We start from the raw sequence: 16,049 nt of genomic DNA, 5'->3' as shown, positions 1-16,049 counted from the left end.
TTTACTTATCTTCCTCTCACTCCTGTATGACAAAGTGTGCAGTGAGACATCATCACCTGACATGCATGTGAGATCTCCACTTTATTCTGTATCTTTCTCCTAAATGAGAGTTCCTCAGCACTCCTGCAGATAACATGTTTGAATGGACATATTAAAAACACAAGGAAGGACAGGACAAAGGTGAATGCTGTGGTATCATCACCATTTCTCTGTAGTCTTATCACCTTTTTTAAGCCTATTATCATCGTCTCAGTAGTCCAGTGGCAATCTTGGCATGCCAGGGAATGTTTCCATGAGTTTCCATCTTTCCCTAATGGTAGCCTGCCACAGTGGCAGCAAAAGTTATTTTGCTGGCTTAGCTTCACCCAAAGGTCTTTGCTTTATTTATATGACCCATCTGTCACTGATTCTGTAGATGTTAAGCCAGAATCACCTGGCAAAACGTGGGCATGAAGGATGCCTGGGTCCAGGTCCAAGCACGTTGAATGTTATTCTGTACAATCCTGCTGTTCCTTAGTATGGTCCCAGCACCAGTGGTTGTGTGGCTAGGTACAAGATCTTTCTTCAGCTGATCTGGAAACAAAGCATTAAACTGGATCCTGAGCACTGAGGTTATGTTGCTGATACTCTGTTAATCAAAATCTCTCAGTTTATGGAAAAATCATCTCCAAAGTTTCAGAGATGAATTAAATTAGCAGTTTTAATACTAGAGAGTCCTTCTAGTATATATGTTTTTAATTGTTTCAGTTACAAATCTGAAAGTGCACACACTAGATTTAATATAAATTACCAGAGATATTTTTTTAGCAGATTTTTCTCAAAAGATCTCACCTCTGCCCTAATCACTATTCTTCTGATACCCATTTTCCTTGCCAGCCTGAAGTGAATTGGGAGGCCTTGCATAGTGCACAAATAGCCAGAGTTCTCTTGGCCCAGCAAGGAAAGTGGTTTGGAATGGGACATCCATCACTAATAAATAGCAGGAAAAAGGGTTATATGTCAAGGTTGCCCGTGTGAGTCACTCCTTCAAATCTACTTCACTGCAAACAGGCTGAGATCTCTTGATCTCTGGGTTTTGGGGGTTTTTTTGGCTTTGGTTTTGTTTAAGGCTCCCACTTATGGCCTGAGAATTACTTTAATGTTTTTTCAAATGCTTTAGTGAATAGGAATAGGTTTCCCAAAGAAGATACTAATGCTTTAGAAATTATATGCCGCAAAGGAGGGACGTATTACTTAGGGAGGGACAGCAGCTTAATCTCACAGTGCAGTAGTTGTAGCAGTTGATTCCTGTAACCTCTGACAATGGAGAGAGAGGAGACTGCTGAAGAGAGTAAGTCTAGGCAGCTCTCTAGTATAGTTTTAAGATATTGTAGAATTTTACAATAATATTTTTAGGAAGAACACTTTTATTTCTCAGGCTAATAGAAAGGCAGAACGTAAACCTAAAATATCACACAAATCTGTGATGACCTTGATAATTAGCATTTATACATCCAAGTGCAAAGGCAGCCAGTTCTAAAATGAGCCCCACTAAGGCAGACTCCTCACAGGATTAGTTTTAGTTTTTGAATTTTCTCTCTTTCATACGATTGCTTCAAATGATGACAGAAATTGGAAACATTTTTGTTATTTTGTAGCCAGGCATTTTCTCCTTTTTAGAAGAAATAGCAATGATAACTGCCTATTTACTATGACAGTTACCAAAATGAAATTATTAACATAGTTGTCTTTGGGACATTGGGAATTAGAGTAAAGGGACAAACATTCCTGTTCATGAAATAAATTAAACTTAAGGCTCTGTGATATGTATAGTTTATAAAAATACATATTCATATAACTGTGTAGTTTGTACAACCAAAACATCTTACAAATGGTAGCGAAATAAGAAAAGCTCTATACCTGTTATTTCCATTCACCAGAACAAACCAACAGAAGAGACTGAGGCAAACTTAAAACTGTCCTCCCCTCTCAAACCTTACATCTAGCATGCCCTTCTCTTTGGTGTCATTTTAGGCAGCTTTTTGTGGTGCCCATTTCTAGGAATTCTGGAGCTGACCTCACTCTTTAATACTAATATTGAAGAAAAAAATACTTAGCCCATGTTTAAAGGAAAACAATCTCATATGGACTGTAGAGAAGATGTATTTAACGTGAAATGCAAGAGCTATAGAAAGTCTAAACATTCTTTGTCCATACTAGAATTAAAGCACATTAGTTGAAAGGTTTACCGAGCTTGATTTAAAAATGCAGGGTTTTTTCTTGCAAAAGTCCAGCTGTCTCTTGTGGATGAAGATGGGGCCATCTAGGAAGGTCCTGCCCTCAACCATTAGTTATTTCTCTCACTTAGAAGTTGAAGAAAAGTACTACAGCTGAAGTAAAGGACATGTTAACCTGAGGTGGCTTGCTTTGTACTGAAGCAGACCAAAATTGCTCCTGTCTCAGGTGGGAAAGGTTGTCTCTGAAGGATGGGCAGGTACTAGGAGCTGGGAGTGGTAAATATTTGAAACAGTTGGATCTGCAGCTCTGCTCATGTCTCCAGTTTTACATGAGCTCTCTTAGTAAGGCTGTATATTTTTTTCCAAAGTGAGAATGCAGTAGGAGTTCATAATTTATAAAAGTGAGTTATCATGGTGTTACTGATGCAAAGGCATCGTAAATCACAGACTGGAGCTATGCTGTTAGTGGTTCACTTCACTGTTAACATACGCAATATATGTAAACAAGGCTTATGTGTCTTCACTAGGGTTCTACTCAGCTTAGTTATTGCATCTTATCTAGGACATAAGAATAAATTTTATTTCATAGGGGTGACTTTCTGCTGTATTTTTTGGTTCATTGTTGTTTAGCCAGAATAGAGAAATGTAACAGCAATGGCTTACATGCATGTGTGGTTGGTTGTGTATAAGTATCTGTGTATATAGATACATATGTATACACATATATTTACATACATGTATGCACATATATATGTATGCATATACGTGTACACAACTGCGTATGTCAAAGCATCAGAAGTATAACTAAAACTCTATGCAGTAGGGTATGCATGAAAACTGTAAATTACAATGTATAGCTGATTTTTAAAAAAAGCTTTTCTAGTGTTAAAAACAAAATCTACTATCAACATTCAGTATCACTAGTCCTCCCCCTTCGCCGTGAATTTAGTGCTTAAAGTGATCCTTTTGGCTTTAAAATTGAAGAATTTTATTAGTTGCTAAAGCTATTCAGTAAGAGGGTATTTCAGAAAGAAACGTAAATTGTAAAATTCAGCTGGGACACGTACTGAACTGTTGGTATTGTTTTGTCAAAAACTGATTTAAAATGAACTAGAAAATTGCCAAACCATCAAAGTATGGGATGTGGGAAAGTTAATATATTAAAGAAACACTATCATGAGAAGAAGAACTGCCATTTTAAAAATGATATTTTAAGAAATTCACTTATATAGAGAATAGGGCAAAATCATAATCCTTTATGAGCCCAATAAAGACTGCCTAGCTACCGCCACTTGATACAATACCTTTCTTATTGAACTCGGAAAAAATCTACTACGGAGGGCTTTTTTTGTGCAATATAGGTTTAGTTGGCTTTTTAACTTAAAATGGAAGAATGATGATAATGTGATAAGCGTGCTTTGGACTGGCCAGGCTTCTGCACACCACCCTGGCCCAGCATGTGCACGCAGCAGTGTCTATGCGAGCAGGGCCGGTGCCCTGCCTGCAGCCAGGGTGCTGTGGTTTGACGTGCTGGTGTTGCACTGGCGATACTGGCGATCTGTGTGGCTTGGTAGTGGACTTACGGTAGGGCCTGTTTTAAAGACAGAAATATCCTTTTCTCTCTTCAGCAAGACTTGGGAATGTTATTTTTGCTTTAGAGACAAGCTGTGCAAGTAGCTGAATGGGAAGTAAATCCATCTTATTTTATTTGATGTGGCTTCTTGTGACTGGCCCACTGTACAGGATGTTCATGTGGCATTTTGGAAGATCAGAAAATGAGATACCATTTTACTTTAGCTCACTTGTTAATATTTGCTTAAATAGTTAACTCATGTAGAGCACAGACAAAAGATAAGAACGATTGGTATTTGTACTTTGCTTTGTATTTGTGTAGCCAGTGGTTCCTCTGAAAACTACCTGGTGATAGTAACACAGGGTAAAATATTTGCATTTGCTAGTCCTCTTACTGCATGCCTCCTTTCTACTTCAGTCTATTCTTACATGTCCTTAGTCATGGTGTGGGCTGTTTAATTCCTGGTAACCAACCAAGCTGTAAAAAAACTTATTATGGTGTGTTGGAAATAGGGATTTTCATGCAAAGTTCAAATGCAAGAGAATACTGCTCTTGTTTTATAAGGAAACCTGCTCTTAAGGGGAAAAACAAGTTGAAAAGACTTCCACTGGAAATTGTAATCTAAACTGATTTCAAGCACCACCTAGGATTATTGCATCTGAAGCATAATGATGAGGCTTTTTGAAGTTGGCTGGCTTATTTGACAATATTTTAGAGGAAATCCAAGTCCTGTCAGTGTTGGTAATGAAATTCCCATTGACTTCAGTGGATACTGAGTTTAACTCCTATTAAACAGCTGCTCTCAGTGGTCTGTGGCTGCTCAGTGGCGCTTCCTTTTCCATGTACTGCCACGGTGTCTCTTCTCACGAGGAGTTTGCATGCAAATCCCATGCAGCACAGAAGGGCGTTTGCTGGAAACACCTGCACTGAGTCTGAGCCGACCTCAGAGAGGTGCATGCAGAGCTACAAGGAGTGGAAAGACCAGAAGACGTGTGATAGTACCCTCTACACATCTGCAGTATTGAAAGAACATATCTTATAAACTATTCTAAGCTGAAATTATCACATTTCAAAATACATTGCTTACATTTTCAATTGAATTTTGTATATCTTGTCGTCTTCAGCAAGCGTTAAGAAACTTGAAAAATCTTGCAGTCTGTGCATATTTATAATATAGTGGCTGTAGTAAGAAACTAATTAGAGTACTGTTCCTAAAGCACAGCCTGCCTCCGCATCAGGAAAGACCTTGTTTCCCTACAAAGAGCCTCTTTGCTGCTATAACACTTTTTGAAACAGACTGCCTACCATTTAAGCCTGTTAAGAATCGGCAACAGGTTCGTATGTGTTTCCTTCCTCGGGAGCCCAAGTCTACCTTTCACCCATCTCTGCCCCTTGCCGCCTTCTCCCCACCACCTGGAGAAGGATGTCTGAAACCAGTTGTCTTCTTACCGTGTCCTCCCACCTGCTCCGCTCCTCTGTACCCAAGTGCCTCCCGCAAGCAGCAGAAGGCTTCTCTGGGGAAGGTGAGCCCAGCTGTTTTGGCAGCCTGCTGCTTTAGCAGCTGAGACCCAGCTCTCGCTTTTGGCACAAAGCGATGTTAATGCCGCTCATCAAAATACGTTCACCGTGGTAAGCATGGGAAAGTGAGCCAATGGGAATGCAATATGAATAACCTGAAAAACTGCAATTATGATTAACGCTTCAAGTGCTATTTACTTTAACATTTGACCAAGATAACGCTGCTAATTTCTTTTAGCTCAATGTGAAATTCAGAGTCTGATTGTTCTAATTGGCAGAAAAGGGAAAGCTGCCAAAAACGCACACTGATTTACCTCCCCCTTGATTCTGTTGACATCGCTGAAGTTGCACAGGATACTAATTGTTAAAGAAAGTTACTTGTGGGCTTCGGCTTTTTTCTGCAAACATCTGTCTCTGATCTAAAAGCTCAAAATTTAAGATCCTCCAAGTTAATGCTGTGAAGCAGACGAGATGAAAAAAATCCATTAGCTCTTCTTTTGCAGCTCTGCAGTGTCCTGTGACTTTGGGATGGTGGCTTAATTGATCTTTACAAATTAAAATCACAGATGTGCTGTGCCAGCCACTAGAAACCAGCAGTAATGGCTAAAGGAAAAAACATCTGTGAATTTGATATGGACCATTTAAGTATCATAGCCTATAGAAATAACATATGAAGCATTTGGAGAAAGTAGTTCAGCTCTACCACTGAACATCTTCAGGCTCAGACACTTACGAAGATTATATACTGATGTGAGAGTGGACTGGTCTAATCTAAAATCCATTAGGCTACCAGATCTATCATTAAATCAGGAAAATCCACCTCCTTGGTCCATAGACTGGTGTGATGCATGGATGGCAGAGTGATGTGGGAGAACCTCTCACTGCCATGAAGATATTTATCATTGTAATAGAGAACAAACTGAAGGCCCTCATGTAACATGCAGCAGAGACAACAGCCTTGATGTTCCTGTCCCCTAAATCTTCTTCAGGAAAAGGAAATTGCAACTACTCTTGGAAGCAGCAGGAGCAAGGGGAATGGCTTTTTTTCCCCCCTTTGTCCTTCCTAAGAATATACCAACCTCTCTCCAAAGAATTTTATTATGTCTCCTTTCACGGAAACCTTTGCAGTCTTTAGTTCGCAAAATTCCTCTCTGTTCCAAATAGTACTTTTTAAAGAAATGGTAGAAGTTATACATGGTCTGTTTTATCTCTTTGCCAAGTATGAGGCTCTAAAGATATTTGCATTTGTCATACTTTATTTCTATATCTTTTCCTGAGTAGGCATTAAAGAAACAAGTTAACTTGTAGAAAGAAAAAAAAAAACCCTCCTGATGTTAGAAAGGGTATGAAAATACTTGGAGAACATTTGTGGGGGAAAAAAATAATTAAAAAAAAAAATTACACACACACGCACGCTCTCTGTTCGGACAAGTTTTCACAATATCTCATGAACAATCACCTGACTCAAAATGTATTCTAGTGCAGACTGTCTAATTATGTGTGCAAGCAGCAGGATTGCATGATTCAGAAAAATATTTAATAACCTTTCAAAAAGTAGCATAGAGTTTGAGCCAGGCAGCTTCCTAATGTCAGTATTTTGTATAGCTAAATCTGATGCAGAGGTGCTGGTTAGTGACACTGCTGACATTGCCTGCTGCCTGCAGGCAAAGGGACAGAAGTAATGGTAAGAGAGCGTCTACCTTCTGTCAATTAAAGCCTAGCTGCATTTTTCAAATGCTTATAAAGAAAAAAAAAAAAAAAAGATTTTTTGGTATGGGTTTGGTCAATGTAAAGATCAAGACCTCTTAAAATTGATGAATCTGGAGTTAGCCAGCTGCCTGTTGACATTATTTCCGTCATGCTATCAGATATAGTACAGTATCTGACAGCTAAAGCAATGAAAAGTTTGGTGGTTGTTTATGTTACGTATGTTGCTTAACACATTGCCCAGTTTTGATATGACCTGTGTTCAGTAAGGTTGAATTGTAGCGAGTCCTTATTTGCATGAGCGTACGTACTTTTTGCGTTATTAAATATCAAAGTTCCAACATCATTTTCCCTTTTAGGTTTATAACACGTGGCCCATGTGAAATCTTTACGGCTTATGCATCTGCTAAGGAATGGTACCTACTGTGTACTAATTTAGCCCAACGGGCATGTGAGGTAATATGGCTTAGTCCTTTTTCATTTCGTGTTGTCTTGCTTAGGCTCTGGGTGAAGAGGGGACATGTGGACAATGACACTGGCTTAACTCGTTAAGCCAAGATAATTTGATTGTGTGGCTGAGTCTTATCAAGGCCAATCAGTGCAATAGTTTTGGAGAGCAGATCTATCAAAGGACAGACATCCTTGAAGTAACTTTCCAGTATTCTCCAAGGTTGTTTCCCTCCCCCCCCCCTTTTTTTTCTCTTTTCCTTTTTTTGCACACTTTAGGACTTGCATGGCAACGCTTTGGTAGATCAGAGATCTGTCTTTTGGGGAAAATAAGGGAGGAGAGTAGAAGATACCTCTCCTTTCCCTGCGCTCCTTTTTCTGTGTCAGTCTCCAACCACCTTGGCCTCCCTCGGGTGTTTTCGTCACCCTATACAGAACCCACTGCCGGTGCTATTGCACGCCGCACAGCAGAAACGGCTCGGTTTATTCCTGCTTAGCACCATGGATTCACACCCTACAAGACTTCTAGTTGAAATCCGGCCTTGGAGAGCTGTCCTTCTCAGTTGGGGTGGCAGGGAAGGCTAACAGTTTCCTTGGCTGGAAGGCATCAAATTGGATAAACAGAAAACGGGGGCCTGGAGAGTGGGAAAGCTCTTGATGGTGATTAGTTGTCATCCTGCTTGTCAGAACAAATGAAGAAGAGGAGCACAATGTTTGCACTGTTTGAGCAAGCCTCAGAGAGCAAATTAGATGGTAAATGTGATCATAATTTGCCTGCCTTTCTTGAAACTCCCATGGTGCTATTAGTGTTTTTCTTTTTCAGGTAAAAAAGCTTTAACAAATACATACTTCTGTGGAAACTGAAGCGCACTGAGGTTGTTTACAGACGTGGTGTGCAAAGATTTCTGTAGTTTAAGTGATAGTGCTTATTGTATCTCCGTACTGCAGGCTGGTGCAAGGTGGTGTGGGATGCCATTGGAAAAGATAACGTATTTCAATATTGCACGTGATGCAGAAAAAAAGCTACAGATAGCCATCTATACAAGTATATATTTAGATAGGTATGCATATATAGAATAAGCTTGTGCCTGAGCTTTATATTGCGCTTGGTTGAGTACTGTTGATAAGCCAATTATGGTAGTTTTTGGAGAGGTATCTGGAATGTAAATTCTTCTGTCCTATTATCCTGTGATAATGTGCAGTGGCAGGCTGTGCCCCTTGCTGAACTGCTGGCACACCTAAGGTGACCACAACTGTTACTAAATGAGAAAATCAGCACTTCTGTGTTTTGTGTATATGGAAACGCGGAGTAACCTGTAGCATTTAGATAATGAGTTTGGGGTGGAGATGGAGAAATGCTACTTACAGTTTATTTTACACATGAAAGTATTTCACACATAGCAGAAATCGTTAGTGTAAACAAGTATCAATTAAGAGAACAAGTATGAGCATTGTTGGAGAATAAGGTAAAAGCTGTGATGTGAAAGGCTCTCTTGGGTAAAGACAGATGACTGACAGTGAAAAGATTTAAAGTATTTTGATTGCCTTGCAATGAAATCAGAACCTGTAGAAACTAATAAAAATTGACTGCGCTTAATTAGAGACCTATAGGAAGCAAAAAACCTTGTTTAAAAACCAAGTGCTTGAACTGTCATATCTCCTGATTTGTAGTTACTCAGCTAGATAGAAGAACATCATACGGCATCCAAAGTCAGAAATTTCCCCAATATATTGTAAAAATAAATAAACAAAATAAAATATATAGTCACAATAATTGTGGATTCACTATATCACTATGACATAAAGGGTAATGACAGGAGGATGTAAAGAGGAGTGTATTTATTTTTATCTCTTTATAAAAACATTCTAGTATACCAGGCAGCTCAGACTGGTCTTGCTGCTCTCTATCAAATTGCATTTGCCTATGCATCTCTTCTTTAGCTTTTATTCATCTTGGTAGTGAGCCACTGGTAAAGTACTCTGCTCAAGGGCCAAGGCCAGAGTGTCAACATTACCCAACATGAAAAAAAGAAATTATGTCCTAAAGCAGAGGAACGCGGGTCTTGTGCGCTGGCTCTGGCTGGCTGTGGTGCACAGAGCTTTAAGAATTACAGTGGCTCTTGGAGTTTCCTTTAGAAATGCGCCTTGTTCCGCATCATCTCCAGCAAAGCTCTGTGATGGACATAGATATTCTCTATTGATCTGCTGGGCCAACTTCAGACAAAAACATGTACTTTTTTTGTTCCTGTGTATTTTGGATGAGCTCAGAGCAGAGCAGTAGAATAAATGAGAAGTGTTCTGCTTCAATCAGTGCCAGATATTGTATTGTGCAAATGCAAGCTGGTAAGTATATACTTCAGTGGCTGATGCAGTTCTTACCAATATTGTAATATACTGAAGTTCCAATGAATCAAATTATGTTTATAATACAGCTGGCAACATACTAGTGTATTCCATATTAGTAATGCACAGTGACAAGCAATTACATTTCAGTTTTCTTTATTGACTATTCGAGGCTTTAATATATTTATTTGGCAAGTTTGTATCTCCTTTTTGTTATTTTTAAAGATATGAGTACTTAGCAGGCTCGTACACTAATGATTTTTAAGCTGTAATAGAAAGCACATAGGATATGAACAGTGATGTGAAATAGATTAATTAAAATCAATGTTATTTCAATGAATACTAATTGAATTATTAATGCTTGGATCAGGGTTTTTCCCCGTTTTGTGATTATTCAGCTTGTTGGCTGATGTATGCATTTCTGTTGATGAAAGCCATTTCTCCATCTTCCCTTGTTGTTTTGTTTTTTCTTCTCTCCTGCCTCTCATTAAAGGACTATGTTATCAATACCAAATAGGAGATAGGGACTTGCTCACAGCCAATTTACTTTTTTCAGCGCTGTCTCAGTCATCTTTTCCAATCCTGAGTACAACAGCACACAGTCTGTTGCAGAAGTAGCCTAAAAGCTCTTCAAATGTGCTATGATCAAAAGCGGGGTCGGCGGGCGTCGGGAGGGCCGTGGTGTGAGTCCGTAGCTGTAGTTGGCCTCGGCTGTCAGAAACCGCCGAGCCCTGATGCCCAACGCTATCTCTGCGAGCCCACTGCCGCTGGGCCTGCCACCCCGCTGGCCCCGTGCGCTCGGGGGGATGGTGGAGAAGAGCTGCGGAGAACCTGCTCCTGGCTCTGGGCTGAGGAAAGTTGCTCTCTTCTCCTCTTTGCCCTGACTGCTATTAATATCCCTTCCCCCAGGCTACTGGATCGTGTGATTTCAGCTGAAATAGATTAAAAGTTCCTCTGTTTTGATGCCAGCAATAATGTGATAAATTTGTTTGCCAGTTCTCAGGGGCTTTTGTTTTTGTAACTTGAAGGGATAAGCTCAGGGTCCAAGAGAAAGATCGTTATCCCATTGAATTTGGAGAGTGGGTTCCCCCACCCCCCACTATTTTAACAATTAAATTATTAGAAAAAGGTCTATTAAAAACATGTAATTTACCTCTTAATTATTTAATGCAAACAGAACAGTTTTGTGTGTGCGTATGTTTGCCCAGAGCAGAGGAAACAGCGTTTCTGTGGGGTTTTGGTCTGTTTTCAGGAAGCCCAGTGTGGTGACTGGCCGAGATAGCTGTTTCTGCAACAGTAGTGCAGGTGAAATAAACCAACTTTCCTCCGCCCGTAGCTAACAAATGTTGTCCGGAAAGCACAAAACAGTTTGAAAGGATTCCTGGAGTGGAGGACTGTCAACACGTTGGCCTTGGCAAATGAGCAGTAATTTTTGGGACTGCTATGGAAGAGCTACAGTTCATACTATTGAGACCTTTGGGGAAAACATCTATCACATGGGCTTCCAGTATGCTACAAGAGCTGTTACAACACCTGTAGCATGTAAACAGGGAAGGACAGCAACTTAGTATATTATGGATCTTCAGAGGAGCTAATGCTTTTGAACAACATTTGTTTAAATATTAGTTGTTGGATGACAATACATTATCATGGATTCTCAGTCACAACTGTGCTGTAATTCTTTTCTAGCCAGCTGGGATTTGGTCGTCAGGTGAAGTCATTGTACATCTCAATAGTAAAGGGTAATGTTCCTGTCTTCAGCAGTATCTGTAGTTCTGTCACCCAGGTGCAGTAGGGCTTTTTTCCCTTCACTGTGAATCAGCAGTACATATTATTTCAATTATTTATTATGACTGCTACTTATAGAAACTGCATTAACCAGTAGTACAATTTGCATTTCTGTAATGCTTTCTGTAGCACTCTGAAACTTTACAGGTTTGGTACAAAACATGGCTTAGACTGAAAAATATTTTGAGCAGTAACCAAGGAAATGAAATGGTTGTCAAAAGGCAGATCTGTTGCCATCACAGATTCTGAGTGGAGAAATTCTGAGATTAAGTCATTTCTCCCGTGCCTGTGTCATAGCACTTCCAACCCTCCTAACAGTGGGCACAAAACGTCTTTCACGTATACTTCTTCACATACCCTTTCTCTTAATTATCATCGCTGCCTGATCGGACACTTAAAATTCTCTGGACATGCTTAAGACACTGCTGACAAGCAAGAAAGTGTTCATGAAAGTGCTTTATTATTTCTCTCTTTCACTTTTTCTTTTCCCTTATTTTCTGCCCCTGCTGATCTCCATAGCTCTGTCCCTTGATCTGAATGAGATGTCTGATATGTCGTGTAACAAGATTTTAGTGGTATCTAGCCATTCACCTAAGTAGTTTTTCAACACTGCTAGCAGTTGAAGGAGGAAGGAATGTAACTTTTCTCCACATCAAAGAAAATACTCTTAGTTTGTTTGGCAATAGGGCTGGGAACAGTTTGGTGCATATATAAAGTGTCTTACAACTTGCTGCTGTAGAGGAATGGGATTAATCAGTCAGCCAGAGGAAAGAGTGAAATGACTCACATGTAGGACTTGGCATAACACAGTGTCCAAGTTCCAAATCTTTCCTGCTATAAACCTCAGTTCCCCACAGCACTTCCACACCATTTCTCTGCAGATGTTAGCTGAATAATGTCACTCTAGACTTTCATCCAATCCTAAGGATCCCAAAGAACTTGTTATTTAAATGGTTAATCCATATTTGAATATGACCACTTTACAAATACTTATGCAAAGAGTATGAGTTACTACAAAAGATTTACCCCACTGCTTCTCAGTTAGATAAGACAAGTTGTTTAGGCATATCAAAGGTTCAAAATTCCTTTGTTTGAGTGTCTGATCTACCACATTCCTCAGATTATGTTCTGATAAAAGTGAGAAAGAAGAGGTTGTTTAGATTTGACTTCTTGACCAGCTCCTATAAAACTAACTTTCAGCTCAACCTCAAACCCTTTTCACTCTTCCCTTGAATTCTCTTTTCCTGAAAAATGTTTTAATGGGTGGGAGTAAGTTGTTGTATCCATCTAACTATGGATTCTTCTTCCAAGCTTCATCTTAAGAAGGATGGAATTGAGGAAGAGAGACTAAAGGATTCATCTTGGGGTAAGGGAACTTATTTTTTCCTCCTTCAGAGTTATTTCTCTCAACTTAGAAGCTACTGTTCCTATTCTAATACATACGAGATTCTCGTGATATGAATTTGATGTGTTTAATAGAATTTTAAAAGGGAAGAAGAAGAGGAAGACATCCTAGATCATCTTCATTTGAAGTTAACAATAGACAGGAACCTTTTCATGTGAAATGTCTGACTCGTATTTCAAGACATATCTTTATAATATTATTTTTATTCTTGATGCCAAAGCAAGATTTTCTTTTCATTATCCTTTGCAGTTGGGATGATAACTCTTTCAGGCAGTAGTTTCTGGCCTCTTCAGTGCCTTGTGTTGAGCCTCCACAAAAAGGCAAACCTTTGAAACTTGTTGGTTCCTTGGTAGAGTAATTCATAATTCAGGTCTACAGATTGTCCAGTAAAGTCTCTTGAACTTGGGACTTGTGCCATCAGGTACATCCTTTCATGACTGAGATACAAGCATTGAATGCTTGGACAGTATAAAGCAAAGTAATTCTCAGTGCTTTCTTTTACTAGGCTCTGGAAGAGGAAAGCTTTGAGATCTGTCAACATGCTATTTGGATTGCTTGTTTTTCCATCTTTATTGGTCTCCCGTAACTAAAGTAATTTCTGTTTAATGTATTTTATTAAATGTTCTCTCTCTAGTCATTCCTTTCCCTCTCCTTTTTGTTGGAAGTATTTGTTACTGTTTTTACTTCTTCCTGTCTGTATTGGATTGAGGAGACACTGGGTAGCCTTGCAAGAGAAGATAGAAATTATATCTTTACCTGTAATTTTATAGTTTCCAAGCTTGGGGAAAGCTCCATCAGAATTCACCTTGTGTTTATCTAAAAGATTCCTTAGGTCTTATAGGCTTGTAAAGTTAAGAAAATTATTTTTTTTTTTATTACTAATGTGAGGCTAAATAAGTGGGAAAACAGTTGAGGTTTTGGAATAATTCCTGATGGGAAAAAATAATGGAGAGAGGAGACTGTCATGATTTATCCCCAGCCAGTAGCTAAGCACCGTGGGGACCCTCACTCACGCCGGTGAGATGGGGAGGAGAATCGGAAGAAAAAGGTAAAACTCGCACGTTGGGATAGGGACAGTTTACTGGGAGAGCAGAGAAAGAGGAAAATAACAGCAGCAGTACTTCTAAAAGAATATACAAAGCAAGTGGCAAGTGAAACACAATGCAATTTGCTCACTGCCTGGGACCTGATGCCCAGCCCGTCCCCTCCTCCCCGGCCAGCCCCCCCTCCTTTATATACCGAGCATGACTTCATGTGGAATGGAATACCCCTTGGCTAGTTCGGGTCAGCTGTCCTGGCTGTGTCCCCTCCCAGCTTCTTGTGAAAATTAACTCTATCCCAGCTGAAAACCAGGACAGAGACTTATAAATTCTTCCTAGACTTTTTCTGAGCAATAATTTTTCTAAAGTAATTTTTGGTCTTTTATGTCTCCTCAGCTATGGCAGAATGCCTGAGCTTTAAATTGCCTGTGGTAATGAAAGGTGACATCAGGTGAAACCAGAATTCAGCAGTGAGACTAATGGGATATTTCATGGGAGTCTGGTGTCTGTGTACAGACACCAGAAAGAGTAGGAAACAAGTTTATTATGAAAGGTTATGAGAATGGCAAGTGTCCATTTGAAAATTATAGGTAAAGAAACTAAATTTGTCTTTCGAAGAGGGATGTTAAAGGGCTGCCTACTATTATTTTGCAGAGGGGAACACGTTGTAGAGTATGATCTGATCACGCTCCAAAAGGCCTGTTTGGACTTTATGATTTTTTTTTTTCTTTATTGTCTTGCCAGCATGACTTGGCTACTGTAGAGAGTTGATGAAAGATGTTAAAGATGTTTAGTCATATTACTTGAGTGAATGAATGAAAGTAAGTGATAATACGGTTTTATGGTTTAGTTACTGATTATAACTGAATGGCATCCTTCACAGCATTGAATCAATACTCTGGGTCAGAGATTGCAAAATGATTGACTCCCGGTGTGATTCCAGTGCTGAGGTGGCCAACAGAGGAGGGGAAAAGTGTGTAATGCAGAGGAAAAATAGGAAGTCAATGAGTAAAAGCAATAGATGCTTCTTATGGTGACCTGGTTACCTTTTAGAAATATTCTACACATATGCAGCTGCCAAGTGGAGGCTAGCTGATTAAGAAGAGAAAGGGTTTTGTTTAGTTCAGTGGGAAATACTGTCTTTTTAAAAGGTGACAGAAATTGTGCAAGCATTTCCTACATCAGGAATCTGGACAGATGAAATTATGGCTCCTGATGACGCAGCACCAGCGCTTTTCTGAACTCTAAGTCACTGGGATTATTTGATATGTTAAATTTTTGTTCCAGTTTCTCTATTTCAGTTTGTTTGATAATGATTTACTCTCTATTCCCTTTGTCTCGTATTTTGTCTGTGAAATTCTTAATTGCAGATTGTCCTTGGCAATAACTGGCATTTGTCTTAGTTTTTGCCCATGGGTGTCAGTCCAAATGCTTGTAGGAGTTTACTGATACCATAAACATTTCTGTTCAGTCACCGAAATCCTTATTGGAGGTTGGCAGATAACGCTGGCTCTGCCATCATGCTTTCTCCAGCACCTCAGTTTTAGATAGCTTTAATAAGTTTTCTCTTAGGGAGCAGAAGATGAGATAAACATGTTTATCCTCTTTGAAAGGGTGGGGGGGAGGGAGGAATCTTCTCTGAAACACAGTGAAATCTCATTCCCTCCCCAGACCTAGTGGCTCCCAACACTCAGATACCCAGCAGAAGCCAAAAACTTTAAGGTATACTAATGGAGCACACCTGCTTTAATGTGGCAAAAGGCTGATAGTAGCTGTACGGTCAGTTATGATCCATATTTACTCTGTAGCTTTTCTCTTCTGGTTGTCAAAAACCTTTGCTGTTTCCCTGGCAGGGAGACTTCTTCTGACAGACCTTATTACCAGAATATATCTTATTCTTATATCAGCATTGGCTTCCATGATAGCTCCAGTATTGTGTCATTGCTAACTATTCCTCTCAAGTGCTTCGATCCCTACTTGATGTTGCCAAAGACACTATGGTTCTGGTGAAA

At 39.6% G+C, this 16,049-nt stretch overlaps 1 protein-coding gene across 3 annotated transcripts in view; it reads left to right on the top strand.

The window, feature by feature from the left end:
* The window catches only part of FIGN (fidgetin, microtubule severing factor), a 103,655-nt gene that overhangs the window by 44,379 nt on the left and 43,227 nt on the right, over positions 1 to 16,049 (top strand). The window contains exon 2 of one of the 3 annotated variants that reach the window (XM_054830711.1): positions 12,904 to 12,958. The exons of the other annotated variants lie outside the window; for them this stretch is intronic. The gene's annotated coding sequence lies outside the window, so the exon portion shown is untranslated. The remainder of the gene's footprint in view (positions 1 to 12,903; positions 12,959 to 16,049) is intronic. 3 annotated transcript variants of the gene reach the window in all.

This window comes from Grus americana, chromosome 6 (assembly GCF_028858705.1).
Source record: "Grus americana isolate bGruAme1 chromosome 6, bGruAme1.mat, whole genome shotgun sequence".
Taxonomy (NCBI): domain Eukaryota; kingdom Metazoa; phylum Chordata; class Aves; order Gruiformes; family Gruidae; genus Grus; species Grus americana.
Note: the sequence above shows the minus strand (reverse complement) of the source record. Positions and strands in the feature narration are given on the sequence as shown.